Source organism: Belonocnema kinseyi, chromosome 4 (assembly GCF_010883055.1).
Source record: "Belonocnema kinseyi isolate 2016_QV_RU_SX_M_011 chromosome 4, B_treatae_v1, whole genome shotgun sequence".
In the NCBI taxonomy this organism is placed as follows: Eukaryota; Metazoa; Arthropoda; class Insecta; order Hymenoptera; family Cynipidae; genus Belonocnema; species Belonocnema kinseyi.
The window spans coordinates 61,541,031-61,557,298 of record NC_046660.1 but is presented as its reverse complement, the minus strand read 5'-3'; the positions used below and the strand labels follow the sequence as shown (position 1 = coordinate 61,557,298).

Genomic DNA, 16,268 nt, shown 5'->3' with positions numbered 1-16,268 from the left:
GTTCATTCATTGGCTCACAGTGTTCATTCACTGGTGTTTTCGTTAATTTTGCACTATTTAATTATTTTTTTTATAAAGCTTTTTGGTAAAAACAAAATTTGTGTATCGGATTATGGAATTTTAACTCTTAAGAATCTATTTTCAAAAGTTTTGTAAGAATAATTAATTATTATAACGTGAAATGGACTAGTTGTAATAAGTGATTTCCTTAAGTGTTCAGTCACTGGGACACTCACCCTATTAACTATTTTTTTTTTTTGAGAATTCATCTTTTTTGGTTATAGATTTATCTCTTTAATTTCAAATTTAATAATTTGGTTAAAAACTCATTTTTTTCAGTTGAAAATTATTTTTTTAACTGAAAATATAATTTTTCCATCTTGGGTAGATAATTGATATTTCTTAATCGAAAGTTAAACTATTTGGATGGAAAATCATGTTTTTTCTGGAAAATTTTGTATTTTTAGTTAGAAAATTCTTCTTCTTGGTAGATAATTCATCATTTTGATTAAAAATTTAAATGTGTATTCAAACACTATTTTTTTTTTAGTTGGAGATTCATCATTTTAGTTACAAAAAAATGGTTTCAAAGATTAAACTATTCTCTTAAAAAATCGTTTCTTTTCAAAATAATTTTTTTTTAAACTGAACTTTTTCATTTTTTTATAATTCTACTTTTTTGAAAATTTATCCACTTGGTACAAAATTTATAATTTTGGTTAAAAAGAATGACGTCAAAATAGGCTGTTTTTCGCCTATTCTTTGGACTTCGCTAGCGACCTGGTGAAAAAAAAAATATTTTATAGGTATCAAATTACTCGTAATTAAAAACCAAAGTGAGCATTGCTTTTTGTTTTTTAAAATTTCAAAAAATTAATCAATCAAAAATTATCAATCAAAATCAATCAAAAAAATTAATAAAAAATATAAAAATATGTTACAGGTATCAAATTACTCCTCATTGAAAATCAAAATGAGCACCGCTTTTCGTTTCTTAAAAATTTCAAAAAATTACCCCTATTTAGGGGTTGAGAAGGCCCCAAAAAATTTAAAAATCGGAAATACCAATAGTTATAAAATCATTTTTCAATGTATATTTTCTATAAAACAAACCTTACAGAAGTAAAATCACGCATTTTCTTAATTGATAAGAGGTTGATGTGAAACATGATTGTACAATTAGTAGTATTTTCAATTTTTCTGGGGTCTTCTCAACCCCTAAATAGGGGTAATTTTTTGAAATTTTTAAGAAACGAAAAGCGGTGCTCATTTTGATTTTCAATGAGAAGTAATTTGATACCTGTAACATATTTTTATATTTTTTCACCAGGTCGCTAGGGAGGTCCACAAAATAGGTGAACTTTGGCATCACTCTTTGTATATTTTGTTCAAAAATTCGTTTGTCAAAATTTTTTAAATTGATTTTGAAACATCTTCGAATTATCTCTGCGACTTGAAGAGTTTCAAATGTGATATAAAATTTAAAAACTAGTACTGCTAATAATTCCATTTATTCTCATTTAATTAGGCCTTTTATTCTTTATAATTATAACTATAACTGTCAAATTAATTTTTAATTTCAAACCTTTGTTAAAAATATTCTCATTTAATTATTGCTATATATTTAAACTTCCATTATTTTGTTTTCAACTATCTGTTCAGCAAATTGTTTTCAGTATCTTTGCTTTAAAGAGTCAAAAATATATTTATTTAATAGATTTTGCCAATATCATTTGCTTCTATTTGAACTTTATTTTTTCCGTGTAAATACAATTAAGATAAATGCCATAAATCCTGAATAAATCCAAATTTCTTGATTGAATATAATGGATGACGTAATGGCTAACAGAATATGATATGCTTCCCTAATATAATAATGTTTGAAAAATTCCATATGGCTTACGTCGTTTTATTGGAAAGAAAGAATATTCGAGGGCAAAATATAGATTTTGAGTCGGATCTAATGACCAGAATTGGCGAGTTATGCTCGCAATTTACCCAAAACTTCCGGAATTCTTTTTAATGCAAATGGCTCATGAGCACCAGATGGCACCAGGCCGAAATGCCCAACTGGTCCGGGTAGCCTACTAGAGAGTAGAGCTTAAAGTGGCGAGATATATTGACTTAGGAAATTATATAGGATTAATCGGGGATGAACACATAAATCAAGGGAGGATGAGATAAAATCATCTCGAATATAATACATAAGTGTCGCTGCGTTTACGAGGGGTGTATGGTGTATTCTGTCATTTCCCCCTGTTTTCTTATCTCCGGCAAAGTAGAGTGAGCATTTGAATCGTTGCTGGGGTCTGAATAAACTTCAAAATCATGTCTCTATTTTTAAGGGCACTGTCACTCACGAATTATTAGCGACAATGGAAATTTATTTCCAAAACATAAGGTAACGCTGCAACACCGAAAAAACGATATCCTAATATTAAGAATTTTATATTCTTACAGGCATACTTTCAGTAATAATTTTAATGAAGTAAGCTACCTGTGTGGAAATAACCCCATTTGGCCCTATTTCAAGTCGGGAACTAATCGGGGGCTAGTCGGGTTATTAATTTTGATAAAGTAACCAGTCGGAGAATAGTTGGGCTTTTTGTTGTCAAAATTTCAGTCGGGGCCTGGTCGGTGGTTGGTCAAGGGCTAGTCGGGGCTTTTTGTTCACTAATTTCTGTGCGGGTAATCTTCAGGCTCTGGTCGAGAGCTAGTGGTGCTCTGGTCGGGTTATTCTTATGTTTGAGTTTTCGGCGAGGTCTTATCAAACGAGGTAATATCTAAAAAAGTGTAATGATTGTTTTATTCTAAAACACTAAGAATATATTTAACAATAATTTTACAACGTTTTTTGGAGAAAACATTTATTAATGTTAAATTCATCTCAAATATACTTAATAAATAATTATTAAATTTGGAATTTTAAGAAAATCCATATTGCAAAAATACATATAGATGCCGGTGAAAAGTCTGCTGAAAGTCACAAGACTCTAAATTTATACAGATGCTTATTTTTAAATTGATCTGAAAAGTTTGTTATATGTATATAAAGTCTAATCCTTCATGTAGTTGAAATTGGAAAGAGAAAAAGTTTTTGAATAATCAGTGAAGAGCAGTATCCTAGTAGTAAACTATTAAGCATGGTACAGTTCAGATTTCCCTACCACCTTCACTTGAATCTTGCGGTTCTGGACTGGTAGCTTTAAAGAAAATCCACAAGGGCGCGACGTGCCGCCTGTCACGCAACAGAAATGACGCGTCGAGTGTTTAAGACAGCAGTCCACACGTAACGAAGCATAAATACCTGGAGCAGAGACTACCGTGACCAACATGGCAGTTCTTTCAGAGCAAAGCTCTTCCATTACTGCCTTCTAGCTGAAGTTTTTTTTAAAAATTAATAATTCACAAATTTTGGGGAATTTTAGTTACATAAATTTATGCATTTTTAAGCGTAGGATATGTTCCCCATTGAATCTTGGGTAAATTTGAGCACTTTTAAATGTTTCAAAAAAGTTTATAAAGATTTCCGTAAATAATGAGTATTTTGACAAACTTTTAGGGGATGTTCCACAAATTTTGGGGTGTTTGGTTAATATTCCACGCAGATGTATTATCATATGACCCCTAGTAGTACCCGATCAGGCCCCGACTAGGATGAGTCGGGTCACTTGACTAACTCCCGGCTAATCTACTGTGACGCTAGTCGTCGGGAACTAGTCAGATGACCCGACTAGCCCCCGACTTTAAGTGGGGTCCAATGGTCGGGAACCAGACTAGTTCCCCATTTGAATTTCTACACGGGTATTTGTGCTCTGTTCAATAATTTCTTTTGGTTTTTCGTGCCACGTTCTTCTAAATTACTTTATTCTTCTTGTAATTTTTGGGCATTGAATCTTCCGCATTAAAATGTGTCAAAATGTAGTTAGTATATTATAATTTTCAATTGAAAAAGTAGTTTGCAAGCCTGTAACATTTCTGTATCATACACTTGCAGCTGGATATTTCGATTTTTGTTAAAGCGAAAAATTAGAAAAAAATGTAAATCGTTTCTCAGGACACTTCTTCCAGGCAAAGAAAGAAATGACGGATATCAAGAAATTCACGGAATTCATATAACGCTCGGAATTCACAGATTTCATTTAATCCACGGAATTCATGGAATTATTTAAATTTACAGAATTTATGGAAGTCAAGGAATTAATAGAATTGGCAGAGTTCAAGACATTCACGGGATGCACGGATATTAAGTAATTCACGAGATTCAAATAACGCATTGAATTCAAGGAATTTAAGAAATGGATGGAATTCATAGAATGAACGGAATTGAAAGAAAGTACGTAATTCAAATAATTTACGGAATGTACAGAATTTATGAATTCAAGGAATTCATGAAATTGAAAGAATTCACGAAATTGACGAAAACCAACGAATCTACGGAATCCAAACAATTAAGGGAATTCACGGAATTTAGGAAATTTACGGTATTCATGGAATTTGCGGAAGTTATATGTTTCAAGGAATTCACGGCAGTCACGGAATGAATGGCATTTAGGAATTCGCGTAATTCATGGAACTGACGGAATTCAAGAAATTCACGTAACCCACGGAATTCACGGGATTCAAAGAATTCATGAAATTCAAGGAATTCGTGAAATTTAATGAAATCACAGAATTCACGGAATACATGAAATTCATTGATTCCCACGAATGCCGCCAATTCCTTAAATTTTATAAATTTCGTAAATTCTTTTAATTTGGTGAATTTCGTGAATTCGTTTGATTGCATGAATTAAAAGAATTTCCTAAATTAAAATGAATTGTAGAAATACTATAAATCTAGCGAACTCCGTGATGTCAGTGAATTCTTTAAACCTAAAGAATTCCTTGAATTGTATCAATTCCTTGAATTTCATAAATTCGGCGCATTCCACGAACTCCTTGAATTCCATGGATTTCGTGAATTTCTTCAATTACACGAATTACGCAAATTACACGAATTCCTTTACTTTCATGAATTTCGGGAATTCCGTAATTTTCATGAATTTCGTGAATTTCTTCAATTCCACGAATTCTGCAAATTTCGTGACTTACATGAATTTTATGAATTCAGTAGATTTCTTGAATTCCGCGAATTTAATACATTTCGTGAATTCCTTAATTGTAATGAATTCGGCGAATTCCGTAAATTCCGCGACCTAATTTTGTAAATTTCAGTTACTTTAGTATCTTAATTTTGTCGAAACATTAATAAATTAAAATAAAATATAAAAAATATTCAAAGCTTAATTTTTCGAATATTTTGAACAGCGTTGTCAGTTTCTGTAATTTGTGTATAACTTTCAATTGACAACATCGTTCTGATCGTTATTATACTTGTACCACATTATTCTAACCACTTTTTAAATTTCTGAGTGTTACAAAACAATAAGGAAAGATGCATTATTGTTGCGGTTTTTATATAATTAACAATGACTAAATGTTAAAAATCTGAAATAAGGTTGAAAGGAATGTGGTTGAGGTTACTCAATTTGAATAAAATATCAATGCTTCTTTCTTTTACTAAAGGTACTATCACCTTCGGAGAACAGATTTCTCATTTTCATAGCCAAAGTTGTATCTGTTTTTAGATCTGAATGTTTAACACAACAATCTAATTAAAATTAATAGTTTTCTGGGAGAACCGCCATCCAGATTTTTGAAAAACATTGACCATAAGCCATTTATTTAATGACGTAATAGCTGATTACGTTTTGTGTCTTCAAAACAACCTTTAGCAATTACTCAGCATTTGCTCAAACAGGTTTTTTTTCTTTTAGCGGCGTGTTTTGTGTGTCAAATAAAAAATTATACCTTTGTAAGGGATCATCCACAAAAAAACGTTACCAATTTTGACCAATTTCTCCCCCCCCCCCCAGCTCAAAAGTAATGTAGCCTTTAGGTAAATCCTGACTTTATGTTTATCATACTGATTTTTTTTGTGTTTTTAGCGACTATAGATGCTAATATGCTTATATTATCTACGTGAACGATAAGTGAATCATAAACTTAGGTAATAAATCAACAATTAAAATAAAAAGGTATTTTTAAGAGTAATCTTTGAAATGTGCCTAATTAAATTTCATTCGAAAGTACGCCAAATTTAACAAAAATAGTTCAATTTTAACAAGAAGTTGAATTTGTTGTAACAAAATTCAAAAATTTCCTCCAACAAAGTTGATTTTTTAACTAAGGAAGATAATTTTTTAAGTAATAAGATTAATTCACTACCAAGCACGATGAATTTTCAATGAAATTTAAGAATTGCCAACCAAACAGTTAAATTTTTTAGAAAGAAAAAAAAAATTTTTTTTTGATAAAGTGGATCAACTTAGAAACCTAGTTTTTAAATTTGTAACCAAAAGAAAAAATTTATAAACAAAATGATGAATTTTTAAACAAAAAGATTAATTTTTTAACAGAAAGAATCATTTTCTTCCGAAAAAAACGAATTTTTCACAAGGATCATGAATTCACAACCAAAAAGTTGAATTTTCCACGAAAAAGCTGAATTTTTAAACAAGAAGATTAATTCAGTATGAAAAAGACGAATTTTTGACAAAATTCAAGAACTCTGAACCAAAAACTTAAATTTTTAACTGAAAAAGATGAATTTTTTTAATAAAAGATCAAATTACAACCTAGAAGACGATTTTTTTTTAAATTCAAGAATTCTCCACAAAAAATTGAATTTTTATACAAAAAGATTAATTAAGTATAAAAAAGACAAATTTTTAACAAAATTTAAGAATTCTGAACCTAAAAGTTGAATTTTGATCCGAAAAAGAAAAATTTTTGAAAAAAAAGATTAATTTACTACAAAAAAAAATAAAATTCAAAAATTCTCAACCAAAAAACTTAATTTTCAACTAGAAAAGACGAAAGTTTATTAAAATTCAAGGACACTCTAAAAAAAGTTGAATTTTTAACTGAAAAAATATTAATTTTTAAACAAAAGGCTAATTTAGCAATCAAAAAGAGGATTTTTTAACCAAATTTAAGAACTTCTAACCAAAAAGTTGAAAATTCAATTAAAAAGAAGAATTTTCAGATAAAATGATTAATTTACTACCAAACGGAGGATTTTTTAACAATACTTAAGAAGTCTGAACCAAAAAGTTGAATTTTCAAGCAAAAAAGAGGAATTTTTAACAAAATTCAAAATTCTCCATCAAAAAGTTAAATTTTATTCTAAAAAGATAATTTTTTAAATAAGAAGACGAATTTACTACCAAAAAGACGATTTTTTTTTAATTTTCAAGAATTTTAAACCAAAAGTTGAACTTTTAACTAAAAAGAAGAATTTAAAAAGAAGAATTTTTTAATAAAAACTTAATTTACTACCAAGAAAGATGAATTTTAAACAAAATTCAAGACTTCTCAACAACAAAGTTGAAGTTTCGACTGAATAAGATTAATTCTTGAACGAACAGATAAATATAATACTAAAAAAGAGGGTTTTTTTCACAAAATGCAAGAATTCTGAACCAAAAAGTTGAATTCTCAACTAAAAATTTGTAAATAAAAAGATTAATGCACTACCGAAAAAGACGAATTCTTAACCAAATTCAAAAAGTCTCAACCAAAAAGTTAAATTTTTAAGTAAAAAAGATGCATTTTTAAACAAAAAGATTAATTTACTACCAAAAAAGACGAATTTCGAAAAAAGACATGAATTTAAACCAAAAAGTTTAATTTTTAACTAAAAAAGATGAATTATTGAAGAAGAAAAAAAGATTAATTTGCTAACAAAACCATTCGTCATCTTAAAACTCACTAAAAACGTTACAACATGTACTTTTACTATAAATTTTTTTTTTCTAAAATTCTTTTAGAAAAAAATTTCTCTAAATTCTAAAAGGTAAATATCCGTGTTAAGTTACTTTGATTGGGACATGTAATGTTTTTGATTTTTTTTTCAGAAACATGTGCCATGTATAATATATAGGTACAAACTTTTCACCAGACATCTCAGAAAGTTTACCATTTCTTCACCTGATTGGATGATGGACCTGTGATGACTTAAAAATTATCCAAAATTTTTGGCAAAGAAGACTACATCTTTTTTCTTCGTTGTGTTCAGAACGACTTTTGATTCAAAAGATATCAATTTTTTCTTTGAATATTGTAATAAGGCGTTCTTGATAAAGCTCTTGATGTTTATCTGGAAGTTTTTTCTACAAATTTCATCACATTTTCTCCAGCCTTGGTAGGAGTTCCACAAGAATGATGACCATTGCCTATTTCTTGAAAACGCTTTTTTTACATCTGAATTCGATTTTCTTGAACCATCAATTACTTTTTCTGTCTTTTACTGTTGTGTGATACTTGAAGCACCCAGTCCATTGGATTAATCAATTTGGATAGATACCTAACGTTCTCGATTTTTGCCTTTCTCTCCACTATTGTGTGGACCTGGTATCCTCTTTTTTTAGTTGAAAATTCATTTTTTTTTGTTAAACATTTACCATTTTTGTAAAATTGAAAAAAACTTTCAAACCAACATAATTTTTTTTTTTTGGAAAACACCCATTATAGTGAAATATAAGCCAGTTGAATTGTCCGAGATAAAAGATAAAAAATCCTTAATACCAATTAAACAATATTCTTCACAATTATGAAATCTTAAAAAAACAGCAAAGATGTCATCTAATTATTAATAAGAAGATTGATAAAAAATGAATTCTTTCTTTGGATGCTGAAAGGGAATATAAGGGGCAGAAGGAGGCGACTAAAAGGGTTTTTGCGAGTCCGTTGTTAATTTATGATTAAGCTCGTATGCTACGACTTCCTCCTTTAAAGATTTTCCTCCAGCTTTTACGGAACATTCTCTTTTTCATCCTGTTTTCTGGATGCAGTAGCTACCCTCTCCGCCCTTGTTCATTTCATTTTAGCGTTATTCTCCCTTTACTGTCCTATAGTACCAACCCAAGTAAAGGTCTTCTATCCTTTCTTCTTCTTTCCTCATGCTCGTGTCTCTTTTTAACTTTTTTGTCGTTTTGTCTTTTTGTCTTTTTGTCTCCGTTGGCGTTCTACTTCCCTTTTGTCGCTCTCTCTCTCTCTCTTTTGCGAGGTGCTTTGTCGCCTGGATATCCTGGCAATTGTTTTCTGCTTTTCCGGATCGTCGAGTTTTTGCCTATATTAGCGCGGATATCGTGAATTTTTCTTCCCTTAAATCCACGGCTTCCACTGAAGGATTGCCCAAAAAGAAGCTCTTAAGCCAGCCGGATAATGCGCTCAAAGAGGGAAATGTCCTTCGGTCTTAATCGCCATAAAGGAGCCGAAGAGGCGGCATTAGCCATGAATGATCGAGAATTTATCCCTTGGATCCGGCACGACCGTCCTCTATTCAATTTCAATTCACCATCTGCGACGCAAATTGACACAATATTGTCGCTAAACGTCAGACCTTGTCTTTGAGTGGGTGTCATGGACTGGAATTAAATCTTCACGACAGGGCATTTTTAATACCTTTTTCTTTATAGAATTCTCTCAAGAAATATACAATCTAAAAGAACAACAGGAGTTGCTTATAACTCTATCGGACAAGTTTTTATTAAAAATTTCGTCCAAAAATAATATTGATAAACATATATACGAGAGATTAAAAGAACTTAAAAAGAAAAACTTAATTCATAAGCCTAATAAGATGATCAAAAAATAGTTTGATCCAAAAAACAATATTACTATTCCTTACTATGATAAAATTTTAGAAAATAAAGACTTTTTAAAATTGATAAAGTTAGCACTACTTTTAGTATAAAATCTAAACTTGATAACACTATTAAACTAGGTACTTGTAATTGTAATTGTGGAAAATGTTAAATTAGACAAACAAAAAGTGATATTGAAGTTTGAAATCAAGAAAGTAATCCGACAAAAAGAGCCTTTCCTAAAGTGGTTTTTATTTTTTAAAAACTAGATCATTCCTTTAATAAAATCACTGATTCAGACATTCTTAATAGATCATACAATTCTATTTTAGAATTTTTTCTGCAAAATTATCACAATATTACTATGAATTAATTTTCTTCCAATTCATTAAAATTATATTCATTAACTGTAACTACCTCGCTTGTTTCTACTTTCTTAATAACTTTAGCACGTCATCTGTTATTAAAATCTGTTTTTTAAATTGGCGCTTTTTCTTCTGAGACATTGTATGATAGGTTAGTCTAAATTGTCTATATTGTTATTGCAAAAAATGTGTCACAATTGAATGAAAACAATTCCCGAAAATATATATTATTATCAAGTTGTAAAATTTTCTGAATTTAAAATAACGAAAAGATTTTTAATTGATTAAAAATAAAATCCCGAATTTAAATTTATACGAAGCTAAAAATCACTGACTTTAAGACCGACTTGTGAAATAAAAAAATTATTAAATTCCCACAAATATTTAAATTCTGGAAATTTAGAACTACTGAACATAGTTAATTGATTATTAATTTATGGGCTATTATTAGAATTATAAATAAGGCAAAAAATTTAATTAATCATTAATTAATACTATATTAATTATTTTCGGCAATTATAAATTTCTTCAAACTTATATCTCAGCAATAGAAATATTTATGGGAATTTAACAATTTGTTTAGTTTATAATTCAAAAATTTTTGTTGTGCCTAATTTATGATTTTGCTCTTATTTTTTTCGTCATTTAGTGATAATCCCGGATATTCAAACACTTTTAAATATAGTGATGGAGAACTAATTTTTTTTATATTACTGTTTTAAAATATAATGCTATTATATAATAAATATAATTATTATATCTATAAATGGCAAATAAGGAATATGATAAATCATAAAATATTGTTTTCTATTACAATGAAATAACGAACTCTCAAATGTGATAATGTTTTAATTAATTAGACTTTGTAACGAACCTAAAATATTTTAACATCTGTTTTTTTATCTTTCACAACACTCAAATTAATTGAAAATTATTTCTCGAAGTGCTATAATAAATCCACGTTAAAATTAAATTCTGAGAGCTGAGAACAAGAAAATAAGTATTATCACCTTGTTTTTAAATTTATGTAAATATAATTTTCATAAGATTCTTGAGTCCTTTTAAAAGATCTTTAGAACTTTTCGAAGTCAGGAAGGAATCAAGAAATATTAGATGAATTTTTGAAAATGTTTCCGAGTTTAAAAAAATTTGCAATCAATCCCTGAAAATATTTTCAAGTAATGCGAATTTTTCTAAAAATTTTCAAATATTATTCCAAATTTTAAAAAATTACTTTACAATCTTCTAAATATCCCCAGAAAGTTTTAGGAAATTTGTTTATTCTCTTGAAAATTTTCGAAATTCTTTTAAATTTTACTAAATATTTCTTGAACTCACCCGATTTTTGTTCGTTTTTATTTTGCAATCTTACCAAAAAGAAGCATTTTGATTTAAAATCTTCCAAAAAATTCTTTTTTATAATCTTGTCAGACCTTCTGAGCCTTCTAATTTCTAAAAAATATTCAAATTTTCCTGCATTTTTTATTTAATCTGGAAAATAAAAAATCTTTCCGATTCTTCTTTGACTATATTTGAAATCTTCTAAAGTCTTTGTAAACAATCTCTTCAAATTAATTTTTCAAAATCAAAAAGTCTTTTAATTTCTCTTAGGAACTTGAAAAAATGTCTTTCATTTTCGTGAAACTTTCCAAATTCTTAAAAAATCTGTACAACTTTTAATTATTTTTGAATCGTTTCAAAACTTTTGAATATCTCTTAAACTTACTCAAATTTTTCTAAAATTATGTAATATGGCAAAAATGCAAAATTTGCTTTAAAATCTTTCATACTTTTCAAAAATTTTTAGGAAATAATTCAAAATGTTTTGTGACTTTTTTTCGATTTTCCATTGAAATTCCTTACAAAACAATCATTTAAAAATTTCCCATGAACTTTAAGAACTTTTTTCACACGCTGATAAAATTCAGTTTACCTATCAAATTCGTAAATATTGAAAAATAAAAAAAATGGTCTCAAATCTTCCATATTTGTTTAAACCACATTTTAAAATCTTTAAAACTTAAAATTATTCATTTAAAATGAAACCGAAACCATTTCTTCATTTTATAACCTGTTATTCACACCAGAGTGATAAACGTCGGCATAATAAATGGAAAAAACAGAAAAAAACTATTAGAAAAATCCACTGTGCTTTTGGAGTCATTCTTATGAAAGCAGGATGCAATCACAACCTGCTCTCATAACAATTATTAATATGTTGTTTTTAGGCACTATGAGTTATATTTTTTTTATCTAATTTTGTAATTCTTATTTAAAGAATTCTGCACAATAAGAATCTTTTTGGAAATTTTAGTATGGCAATTATAACAAAACTTCTGAATAGCAATTTAATGGCAAATAATTTTTCTCTTTTTTTAAATTCATTTCGACATAATTTGTATTTCAATAATTGACTCCAAAAATGACATCATGGAATTTTGTTTTTGATTCGTAAGTTTTTATTACTCTTTTTTAATTCTTAACTCATTAAAAGTTTATTAACTTTTTTTTACATCTTTTCGAGCAATGATTTTTCAACAAAATGTGCTTTTATGTAGGTAATTTCGTGAGCAGGAACTAATTTTTTTCATTTTTTCACTACACACTGGGTTGGGTTAAAAAAATTTTATATGATTAGATTTATTGGTAAAAACACTGAAAAGTTTCTCAATGATATTATGAAAAAATTTTTTAAAAACTTCTTACCATTAAGCAAATCGATTGGAAATTTGTTTGTTTATGGTAAATAATTTTTTTAAATTTTTGGGTACATTTTATGGAAGAAAATAACTTAAGACGTAAAAAAATGTCAAGAAAATTCTTTTCGTAAAAATATAACATTTCAAAAGATGAGCAAAAAGCAATTTTGTTAGTTTATACCTAAATTTGCCAAAACAATGTTTTTCATTTTGTTTTATCGTTTGATGTCCTTTTGAATGACCTAATAAAATGTACATATTTTTAAGAATACTAAACAATATTTTTTAAATTTGGCTTATAATTAAAAAATATAAATATAAATAAATATATTTCTTTAGCTAATTAAAAGGAGCGTAAACAATATTTTTTGTAGCTTTAAGTACAATTTAACAAAATTTCCTTTTTCGTCATGTTCTGAAATATAATTCTATGAAATTTTTTCTTCTTTTTTCCATCCAAGATTAAGCTTGTTCATAACCTTTATCCGCCAACAAATTGGGAAAATATATTTTTTTCTATATTGCAAAAAAATACTACAAATTTTCAGTCGAATCACCCAATCTTGATAAATGTATAAAAAAAAAAAATTTGTGTGTAATACTGACAAGGGTGAAACAAAAATATAAAATTTGTTTCTCTTTTTCCATAAAAATAACGTATATATACGATTATGCATGGTTGTATATTTTTTGTTTACAACAAAAATAATCTGTTATATAGTTTTCTTTTTTAATTCAATGTATTTGAAATGTATTTTTTGTTGTTGTTGAGAATTCAACTTTTTGGTTAAAAATTAACATATTGCACCTACATTAATTTTTTTCAATGAATTTATTCCCTTATCTTCATAAAAAATGTCTTATATCCCTTGTTTTTAACACACACAAAAAACAGCATAGTTACACTTGCAATTAACGAAATTAATTTTTTACAAAATGGTTTAATTTTTAATCAAAAAGGTGTATTATCAACTAAAATTATGAATCTCCAACAATAAAAAAATAAATTGGGAAGAAAGCTGTTCAATTTTTAACCAAAGAGGTAAATTTTTAACTCGAAATAGGACTTACTAAAAGAAGAAAGAATTTTTAACAGAATAGTTCAACTTTGAACGATAACAAAATTTGTCAAAAAAGAAAACGATTATTCAAAAAAGTACATTAATTTTCAATAAAATAGATAAATTTTCATTAAAAAATTAACTTTAAGTTTAAAAAAAATTATTGTCTAAAAACAGTTAAATTTTTTATCTGAAAATATGAGTTTGCAGCAAAGAATTTTAATTTTGATTTTGCAAAATTTAATTTCAACTGAAAAAAACAAGTTTTAATAATGTAGTTCAATTTTAACTAAATAAATGAATTTTTATTAAAATTATGAATCTTTACCAGCAAAAGTCAACGAAGAAAAAAAATTTCACCCACAAAGTTGAAATTTCAACCAAAGAGCTTAGCTTTCAACGAAAAAATGAATTTTGAACAAAAAAGAATAATTTTTTACAAAAGAGACGAATTTTTATCAAAGTTCGTGAATTTTGAATCAAATAGTAAAATTTTCAACTGAAATAAATAAATTTTTAATCAAAAATAGAATAGTTAAATTTTCAGTTTAAAAAGTTACAGTTTACATGCAGCGCAAATCTCCCCACCAACACTTGCACGTGCGAAAATTGCGCTTCAAGGTAAGATCAAATTTTTTACTCACTTTGCTATTTTTCGGGGCCGGAAAACGTCTCCGCAAGGAAAATGATGTGCCTGAAAAAATAAAGGTTTTTCTGTCAAAAAGTAGAATAATTTTGTAAATAATGATATTACTCATTCAAACTACAATGGGTAGTATTTGGTTAAAAATTGGTCTATTTTGGAGGAAATCAATCTTTTTTGGATGAAAATTAGAGCGTATGTTTGAAAATCGATCTACTTTGTTGAAACTTCATTTTTTTGGTCAAAGGTTGATTATATTTCAGTATAAATTTTTCTCTTCGGTTGAAAATATATCTATTTATTTGAAAATTCATCATTTCAAAATTCTCATTTCAAGCTAAAATGTTTTAAATTAAAATATGAACTATTATGTTTCCTGGTAAAAATTAATATTTTTTGGCTGAAAATTCAACTGTTTAGTTGAAAGTTAAATACTATATTAAAACTCATTTTTTTGTTGTTGAAGATTCAGGATTTTAGTAATAATAATAACTGGTATTATCTGGAAAATTACATAATTTTTATTTAAAATTACAGTTTTGGCTGCAAAATTCTAAAATAATAGATTTTGGATGGTATTGATAGAGTTATAAATTACAAAAATAGGTCGCTGATAAAAAAATATAAATTTTGAATAAAAAAAAATTAATTTTCAAATAATTAGTTCAATTTTATACTAAAGTAGTTTAATTTAAACCAAAAATATGAATTTACAGTAAAAAAGTTAATTTCCAAATAAGTAGGACAATATTATAACAAAATAGTTTAATTTTCTATCAAAATAAGTTTAATTTGTTACCAATGAAGTTTAATCTTAACCAAAAATTTAAATTTTTAATATAAAAGTTCATTTCCAAATAAATAGTTCCATTTTATACCAAATTAGTTTAATTTTATACAAAAGATGTTTAATTTTCTACCAAAGAAGTTTAATTTTATACAAAAGATGTTTAATTTTCTACCAAAGAAGTTTAATTTTAACTAAAAATATTAACTTTTAATTAAATTAGTTAGTTTTTAAATAAGTAGTTTAATTTTATATCAAAATAGTTCAATTTTCTATCAAAGAATGCACAATTCTAAAATAGTTTAATTTTAGGTCGGTATGAACAGATTTATAAATTATAAAAATAGATAGTTAATAAAAAAATATAAAGTTTCTATCAAAAATGAAACCTGTCAAGTTTAAGTTTAAAAAACTAGAATTTGAAAATAAAAAACATTTTTTAAGAAAAATAAATGAATTTCCAAGCAGTTAAATGTAACCAAGAAAGACTGAATTTCAACAAAATAGTAGAATTCTCAACAAAAATTGTGAATTTTTAACAAAAAAAATTAATTTTTAACCAAAAAAAATGAATTTGAAGCAGAATAGTTAGATTTTCAAATCAGCAGTTCAATTTTATACCAAAAAAGTTCAATTTCAACCAAAAATATGAATTTTCAATTAAAAAATTAATTTTCAAATCAGTTCAAATAAATAGTTCAATTTTATACCAAATAGTTTAATTTTCCACGAAAGAAGTTTAAATTTACAACGAAGTAGTATAATTTTTTACCAAAGAAGTTTAATTTTCTAGCACAAAAGTTTAATTTTAACCAAAAATATCAATATTCAATAAAAAAATTAACTTTTTAATAAGTAGTTCATTTTTATACCAATGAAGTTTAATTTTCTACCAAGAATACAAATTTTGAATAAAAAAATACAAAATTTTTAAATAAGTAGTTTAACTTACTCCTAAAGAAGTTTATTTTTCTACAAAAGAAATTAAATTTAAAAAAAAAAACTAATTTTGAAAAAAAAA

At 26.9% G+C, this 16,268-nt stretch overlaps 1 protein-coding gene across 1 annotated transcript in view; it reads right to left on the bottom strand.

Moving 5' to 3' along the window:
• LOC117171634 overlaps positions 1-14,506 on the bottom strand; it is a 190,614-nt gene extending 176,108 nt beyond the window's left edge. The window contains exon 1 of the mRNA XM_033359119.1: positions 14,462-14,506. The gene's annotated coding sequence lies outside the window, so the exon portion shown is untranslated. The remainder of the gene's footprint in view (positions 1-14,461) is intronic.
• Between the last annotated feature and the right edge of the window lie 1,762 nt (positions 14,507-16,268).